Here is a 9,205-nt window from a genome sequence, read left to right as displayed (position 1 = left end):
GGAAGAAGAAGAAGCAGCAGCAGCTATCAGACCTGGCTTCTATGTTGGCTAAGTGTCAGCCAAGATCAGCCTGGTACGAGTTAGGATATAAATGAAACATTATGTGAAATGTGTGAGGGGAAGCCAGTTCCTATTTCTGAATATCTCAGGGTAGAAATCACGTGGAGCCACACGTTCCCTGACCACATCTGGTTGGATCATATCAAATAGCAGAGGAAAGAATCTGGAATCTAAAGTCCAACTTGCCCCTGAGCAGCTGTACGAAGTTGATTAACTTCTCCAAGCCTCAGTTTTGGGCTTTGCAAAAGAGGGAATGATAATACTTGCTTTATGTGGTCATTGAAAAGATTAAAAAAGAAATAAAGGGAAGTGTTTGCCAATTAGTAGGTAGTAAAAATGTCAGTTCTCTCTCCCTGACCCCCTTCCTACCTCTTCCTATATTGCCTGCCTGACAAAGTCAAACAACTGATCACCAGCATTTGTTACCCATAATCATAAAGTCAAAAAGAAAATGTTTATGGCAAACTTTTTACACAAACTTCAACCCAAATTGTTGACATCTCAATATAGTTCTAGGTGTCCTTAGTACCTGGTGAAACTTCAAATCTAGATGTGATGCTGTCTGTACCTATGAACCGGAAAAGGCCAGGTTCTTTCAAGTTCCAAATTCCAAGTACAGGGATTTGTAGTATTACAGTTAGCCTTCAAGATGTTGATGTTGGGGGAAATTTGCATTTCATGTTAAAGTGATTTTTCTTTACAATGAGGTATTTTAATGAATTTTAGAAGTAAGACATTATGATACCTCTGATGATAGTTCCTCAAATATCTTTGAACTTGGTGCCTTTGGAGTGGTTGCTAAAGATACAATTGCTTTTATTAAAAAATATCCTTTGGAGGGCACAAGATTCTTGAGCCCATGAACAGACAGCACTGCCATTTTAGCTTGCAGAGGGCTCTCTCCAGGGAAGCCCAATGGAAGAGGAGAGACCACCTGGAATGGTGTTGGACCCATTAAGCAAACTGGACAAACAGCAACCGGTTTGTCCTATTTTGTGGGAATTGCTCTAGAATAGACCACCCTCTGGCTTGCAAGCAATTCCTCTTTCCAGTTTTCAAATCCTCTGCATCCCCCTCCCCATTTTCTCCCATCCCCTTCTTTTGGCCTCACCACTAGTTTCATGTTCTCTGTGACTTTGGGCAAGGTGACTTCCTAGCATGTCAGATGTCCACTACTCACCTAAGAGACATCAATCATCACCCCCACTTGAGTCTGTGATCAGAGAGCGTCTGAGGAAGGCAGTTCTGCTACGAGCTGTGTGTAGGGTAAAGAAGGGGAGGGGAGGCAAGAGTTGCCCTGGAAGATCATTAGGAATGAGTGCTAATCCACTCCATCAGAGAGAGAGAAGGCCATGTCCTTGGACTATCTTTAAAAAAAAAAAAAAAAAAAAATCTTGCAGGAAGAGAGATCAAGAGGACCCAGGGGATGAGCACAGAGGGATGAGCTGAGTAGCTACACACCTGCCATCCAAGGAAAAGCCAGGGACAGTGTCAGCCAGCTCCAGTGGGGCTTTCACCTTCTCCTCGAGGAGGCTTCTAGACAGCCTGTTTCCTCCATTCAGGGCCATTGCCTTTGAGCATGTCAGACATCCTACTGGGAAACCCTGGTCCCGAGCATCCCAGGGAACATCTGCCAGCTCCATGAGTCATCTTGGTATCCTGGAAAACACTTCTTTCTCACACAGGGCCTCTGATTGGTCAGAAATGTGTCCTACTTTCCTGAACAACAGAATGGTTCTATTAAAGCCAATCAACCAATGTCACATGCCAACACCTGCTTTTCGAAACCACTTTGCCCCATGGGTTCAGTCGCCTTGACAAGCAGATTTGGCCATTTGTAAGCAGATGTGCCAGGGACGCTGGTACTTTTACTTCTCTTACATGTTGGGAAGGACCTTGGATTTACTGAGAAGTCGGCTGTGACTTTGATACTCATGATCAGCCCTAGGGCACACTGTTGATCTCCGGAGCCTCAGTTCTGTACTCATAAGATGGAGATAGCAGTTTTAATCTTTCAACTCCACGGTGCATAGAAATGTGCATGTCAAAAAACCTTGCAGCCTATTAAGTAAGGTATGGCTTGTATTTTGGATCATTTATTTTAATTCTACTTACAATCCATTGCTTAGAATCTCACTTCAAATTGTTTCTATTAAACTTGTAAGGTTCAGTGTTTCTGTCATTTGTTTCTGCTGTATGCACAAAAACTTATTTTGGAACAAAGTAAAAAGTAAAGTCATTTTTTATGAACCTAAAAAATATGTGTGGCTTTCCTTTTGCTGTATGACAGTATAAGAGAAGAGCATCTTGGGTTTGAAACTAAGATTATCCCGGAGACATTCCTGGTACCAGGGTGACTGATGGAAGATACTTGATCTGTCATGGAAGGTAGACCCCGTATTGTACTCAAAAGGCTGAGACCAGAAGTCTGAAGATGTGGTTCTCCAGCCCTGCCCTGCTGTTAAGCTACGAATGATCTTACAGTGTGTTTGGGACCCATTTCTTACACAGCACCTAATATTTGGATTGGTTTGTCTCTAAGATTATGTCCACTCAGCTCAGATATTTTAACTGTGTTTTTCACAAACCAGGCAAAATAAAGCCCCTCCCTACCCCGTTTTGTCTACCTGTGCTCACCACCCCCCAGCACAATCCTCTGAATTCTATGGTCCTCTTCAGTTCCTGACTTGCAGGTGGACAGAGATACTTGTCCTCTCCAACCATATGGGCTTTCTCCCTCCTCTTCAGACACCTAGGATCCTCCAGCAGCAAGGGCTTTCTCTCTGCTCATTGGGTGCCATGGTCCTTCCTGTCACATGGGACTTCTCTCTGCTTTGCAGACACCATGATCTTCCTACCAAGTGTCCTTTGCATGTGCCATTCATGAGATGGAAATTCATGGAGGGATGGCAAATATAATTTTCAGGACAGAGTACTGGAGAGGAAGGAGTTACATAGAAACAGAGCTCAGAGAACAAAAGAGGGTCCTTCTTGAGGATTCTATTGTGTATTGACCTGAACATGCATGTGAGCAAACCACCCAAGGCTGGAAAAAGAACCACTCTAAAGAATTAGGGAGAACAAGGCTCCCAGGCTCATGCAGGACCAGGAACAGTGCCTGTTCCCAAACACCAGGAGTAGAAAACATGATAATTCATCAGGAATCAGGAAGAATACTGAGAAAAGTATTGTCTCAGTACTGAGAAAGAATATTAACCCTAGGTTACACTAGGACAGGGCTGCTCTCGTCCTGAGTGAAAAAGTTTACAAAGCAAGAAGAGGACATATCAAACTGTTTCCAAGTAACTTAACCACATCTGAGAACAAACCTCAAGAATATTTACAGAAAAACAAAAATATCCAGCTCACAACAGGGTGTAATTTATAACATTGAGAACCCAGTAGAAAATTATTAGGTATTCATAGAGGTAAGAAAACATCACCCATCATGAGGAAGATCCTTGGATGCAACTTGGATGCAGAATTGACATAGATGATACAATTGGTAGACAGACACTAAAATAGTTGTAACTATATTCCAAATATTCAATAAGCTAGAGGAAAGATTAAGTGAGTTAAATAGAGACATGGGAGATGTTTTCTAAAACCCAACTCATACATTTAAGGATTAAAACTATAATGCCTGAGATGAAAAATATACTGGATGAGACTAATGGAAACTTATACATTGTGAGAAAAGATTAGTAAACTTAAAGATATATCAATAAAATTGGTTTCAAATAAAACACAGATTTAAAAGGCCTGAAAACAAGAATATAATGTCAGTGATCCCATTAATACACGGGATAACATTGATTGGCTCAAAATTATGGTTTGGATGTGAGGTGTCTCCCAAAAGCTCACGTGTGAGACAATGCAAGAAAATTCAGAGGAGAAATGATTCGGTTGTGAGAATCTTAACACAATCAGTGAATTAATTCCCTGATAGGGATTAACTGAGTGGTAACTGAAGTGGTAGGGTGTGGCTGGAAGAGACGGGAATTGGGGTGTGGCTTTGGGGTATTCATCTGTATCGACAAGCCGAGTCTCTCTCTGCTTCCTAATCAATACGTGAGATGCTTCCTCTGCCACACTCTTCCACCATGATGTTCAGCCTCATCTTGATCCTGATGGAATGCAGCCTGCCTTCTATGGACTAAGACCTTTGAAACTGAGCCCTCAAATAGACTTTTCCTCCTCCATAATTGTGCTGGTCAGATCATTTAGTCACAGCAGTTAAAAAGCTGACTTAAACACTCAATAAACATGTAATGCAAGTCCCTAGAGTGAGAGGAAGCAGACAGAAAAAAAATTGGAAGAAATAATAAATGATGGGGAATCCAAGATGGCAGACTAGAGGGTGACTGCATCTCCCGTCGCTCCAGAATCCGGGATTAAAGAAGGGGAGGTATTGAGAGACTCAGACCAACATAGAACCGCAGGGTGAGTGTCTCCCACCGGGTGAAGCTTGGCCCGGGTGGCAGGCCTGGACAGGGGCAGCTTCTCGGAGCAGGACCGGGCAGCTAGAGTCTTCCCCAAGCAGCCCTGCTCCCTCCGGCAGCAGGCTCAACCCACAGCCAGCTTCATGGAGCAGGCCTGCCCAGTGAGAGCTTTTCCGCCCAGAGCCAACCCCAAGCCCTGACCCAGTGGTGGGCCCGGCACGCAGGCGGCTTCTGGGGCCAGGACAGGGCAGCCAGAGACTTCCCCAAGCAGCCCTGTTCCCTCCGGCTGCAGGCTCGACCTACGCCAGTTTCTTGGAGCAGGCCCGCCCAGTGAGAGCTTTTCCGCACAGAGCCATCCCCAAGCCCCAGACCCAGTAGCAGGCTAAGGGCAGCTTTCTTCGGAAGCACTGCATTATCAAGTTCCTCCAAGACTTCAGGCTACTGAAGGCTGGGAGGTGATTTACTAGAAATCTACAGGGACACTATAAGCCAAAGAGGAAATCTGCAATATCTCAGAGTCCCACTGATATCTGACCAATATGAGAAAACAAGGGAAGAAAATGTCCCAAACAAACCTAGATACTATAGCAATAAAACCCAATGACAGCACAGCAGAAGAAATGTCAGAAAGGGAGTTCAGAATGTACATAATTAAAACAATCAGGGAAGCAAATGAGGAGATGATAGAGCAAATGCAGGCATTGAAGGAAGAGATGAAAGAGCAAATGCAGGCATTAAATGATCGCACCAAGCAACAGTTAAAAGAGCAAATACGGGAAGCAAAAGATCATTTCAATAAAGAGTTAGAGATACTGAAAAAAAAACAAACAAACAGAAATCCTTGAAATGAAGGAAACAATAAACCAAGTTAAAAACTCCATAGAAAGCATAACCAATAGGATAGAACACCTGGAAGACAGAACCTCAGACATTGAGGACAAAATATTAATCTTGAAAACAAAGTTGACCAAACAGAGAAGATGGTAAGAAATCATGAACAGAATCTACAAGAATTATGGGATATCATGAAAAGGCCAAATTTAAGAATTATTGGGATTGAGGAAGGCTTAGAGAAACAAACCAAAGGAATGAACAATCTATTCAATGAAATAATATCAGAAAATTTCCCAAATCTGCAGAATGAAATGGAAAACCAGGTACAAGAGGCTTATAGGACTCCAAATATACAAAATTACAACAGACCCACACCAAGGCACATTATTATGAAAATGCCTAACATACAAAATAAAGACAGAATATTAAAGGCTGCGAGAGAAAAAAATCAAATTACATTCAGGGGGAAACCAATAAGAATATCAGCAGATTTTTCAATCCAGACCCTAAAAGCTAGAAGGGCCTGGAACAACATTTACCAAGCCCTGAAAGAAAATGAATACCAACCAAGAATCTTATACCCAGCAAAACTTACTTTCAGATTTGACGACGAAATAAAAGCCTTCCATGATAAACAAAAGCTAAAAGAATTTACAAAAAGAAAGCTGGCATTACAGAACATTCTCAGCAAAATATTCCATGAGGAAGAGATGAAAAACAACGATGCAAATCAGCAACGGGAGGAACTAGCCTAAAGGAATAGCCAAATAAAGGAGAAACCAAATCATGTCAAAAAAACAAAATGAGTCAAATGACTGGGAATACAAATCATATCACAATAATAACCCTGAATGTTAATGGCCTGAACTCATCAATCAAAAGACAGACTGGCAGATTGGATTTAAAAGAAAAATCCAACAATATGCTGCCTGCAAGAGACTCATCTCATAGAAAGAGATACCCACAGACTAAAGGTGAAAGGATGGGAAAAAATATACCACACACATGGACACAGCAAAAAAGCTAGAGTACCCATCCTCATTTCAGATAATGTGGACTTTAAGCCAAAACTAGTCAGAAGGGATAAAGAAGGACATTTCATACTGCTTAAGGGAAGCATAAATCAGCAAGACATAACAATCATAAATATCTATGCCCCGAACATTGGCTCATCCATGAACGTCAAACAAATCCTTCTCAATTCCAGAAATCAAATAGACCACAACACAATAATACTAAGCGATTTTAACACACCTCTCTCACCACTGGATAGATCTTCCAAACAAAAAGTGAATAAAGAAACCATAGATCTCAATAACACAATCAACAATTTAGACTTAATGGACATATATAGAATATACCATCCAACAAAGAATGAATACACTTTCTTCTCAGCAGCACATGGATCCTTCTCTAAAATAGACCATATTTTATGCCACAAAGCTACTGTTAGCAAATACAAGAAGATAGAGATACTACCTTGTATTCTATCAGATCATAATGGATTGAAATTTAGAAATAAATGACAGAATAAAAAACAGAAACTTCTCCAATACCTGGAGATTAAATAATACACTATTATATGATGAATGGATAACAGAAGACATCAGGAGGGAAATAAAAAAATTCTTAGAAGTAAATGAGAACAAAGACACATCATATCAAAATCTCTGGGACACTATGAAAGCAATACTTAGAGGAAGATTTATTTCATGGGGCACATTCAAGAAAAGAAGTAGAAATCAACAAATAAACGACTTAACACTACAGCTCAAAGCCCTAGAAAAGAAGAGCAGACCAACACCAAAAATAGTAGAAGACAGGAAATAGTTAAAATCAGAGCCGAAATCAACGAAATTGAAACAAAAAAAACAATCGAAAAAATTAATAAATAGTTGATTCCTTGAAAAATAAACAAAATTGATAAACCCTTAGCCACACTAACAAAGAGAAAGAGGGAGAAAACTCAAATTACTAAAATTTGGAATGAACAAGGAAATATCACAACAGACATGAGTGAAATACAAAACATAATTAGAAGCTATTTTGAAAACCTATATTCCAACAAAACAGAAAACCACGAAGACATCAACAAGTTTCTAGAGTCATATGAATTACCTAAACTGAACGAGGAGGACATACACAACTTAAATAAATCAATTTCAAGCAATGAAATAGAAGAGGTCATCAAAAACCTACCAACAAAGAAAAGTCCGGGACAAGATGGGTTCTCAACCGAGTTCTACAAAACCTTTAAAGAAGAGCTAATTCCAAAATTCCTCAAAATATTCCATAAAATAGAAGAAGAGGGAACCCTCCCAAACTCATTCTATGAAGCCAATATCACCCTGATACCTAAACCAGAGAGAGACACATCAAGGAAAGAAAATTTCAGACCAATATCCTTAATGAACATCGACACAAAAATTCTCAACAAAATTTTAGCAAATCGCATACAAAAATATATTAAAAAGATAGAGCACCACAATCAAGTGGGTTTTATCCCAGGGATGCAATATTGGTTCAACATCCAGAAATCAATGAATGTCATTCACCATATCAACAGACTTAAAGTTAAGAATCACATGATTATTTTGATAGATGCAGAAAAAGCATTCGATAAAATACAGCATCCCTTCATGCTCAAAACACTAGAAAAAATAGGGATAGTGGGAACATTCCTTAACACTGTAAAGGTCATCTACGCTAAGCCCATGGCCAATATCATTCTAAATGGTGAAAAACTGAAAGCATTCCCCCTAAAAACTGGAACAAGGCAGGTATGCCCTCTTTCACCACTTCTATTCAACATCGTCCTTGAAACTCTAGCCAGAGCAATTAGACAAACCAAAGAAATTAAAAGGATACAAACAGGAAAAGAAGAACTCAAACTATCCCTGTTCACTGATGACATGATTATATATTTAGAGGAAACTGGAAATTCCACCAGAAAACTTTTAGAACTCATAAGTGAATTCAGTAAAGTAGCAGGTTACAAGATCAATACTCATAAATCCAATGCATTTTTATACATAAGTGATGAATCTTCAGAAAGAGAAGTTAAGAAAACTACCCCATTCACAATGGCCTCAAAAAAAAAAAAAAAAAACTTGGGAATCAACCTCACAAAAGAGGTGAAAGACCTCTACAATGAGAACTACAGAACACTAAAGAAAGAAATTAAAGAAAACCTTAGAAGATGGAAAGATCTCCCATGTTCTTGGATAGGCAGAATTAATATTGTCAAAATGGCCATACTACCTAAAGTGCTATACAGATTCAATGCAATTCCAATTAAAATCCCAATGACGTACCTTACAGAAATAGAGCAAGTAATTATGAAATTCATCTGGAAGAATAAGAAACCCAGAATAGCTAAAGAAATCCTCAGAAGAAAGAGCGAAGCAGGGGGTATCGCAATACCAAATCTCCAACTCTACTACAAAGCAATAGTAACAAAAACGTCATGGTATTGGTACCAATTAGGTAGATCAATGGTACAGAATAGAGGACATGGACACAAACCCAAATAAATACAATTTTCTCATATTAGACAAAGGGGCCAAAAAATGCAATGGAGAAAAGATAGCCTCTTCAACAAAGGGTGCTGGGAAAACTGTAAATCCTTATGCAACAGAATGAAATTAAACCCTTATCTCTCACCCTGCACAAAAATCAACTCAAAATGGATCAAGGACCTCGGAATCAGATCAGAGACCCTGCATCTTATAGAATAAAAAGTAGGTCCAAATCTTCAACATGTCGGCTTAGGATCAGACTTCCTTAACAGGACTCCCATAGCACAAGAAATAAAAGCAAGAATCAACAACTGGGATAGATTCAAACTAAAAAGCTTTCTCTCAGCAAAG

This window comes from Sciurus carolinensis, chromosome 5 (assembly GCF_902686445.1).
Source record: "Sciurus carolinensis chromosome 5, mSciCar1.2, whole genome shotgun sequence".
Classification (NCBI taxonomy): Eukaryota; Metazoa; Chordata; class Mammalia; order Rodentia; family Sciuridae; genus Sciurus; species Sciurus carolinensis.
Note: the sequence above shows the minus strand (reverse complement) of the source record.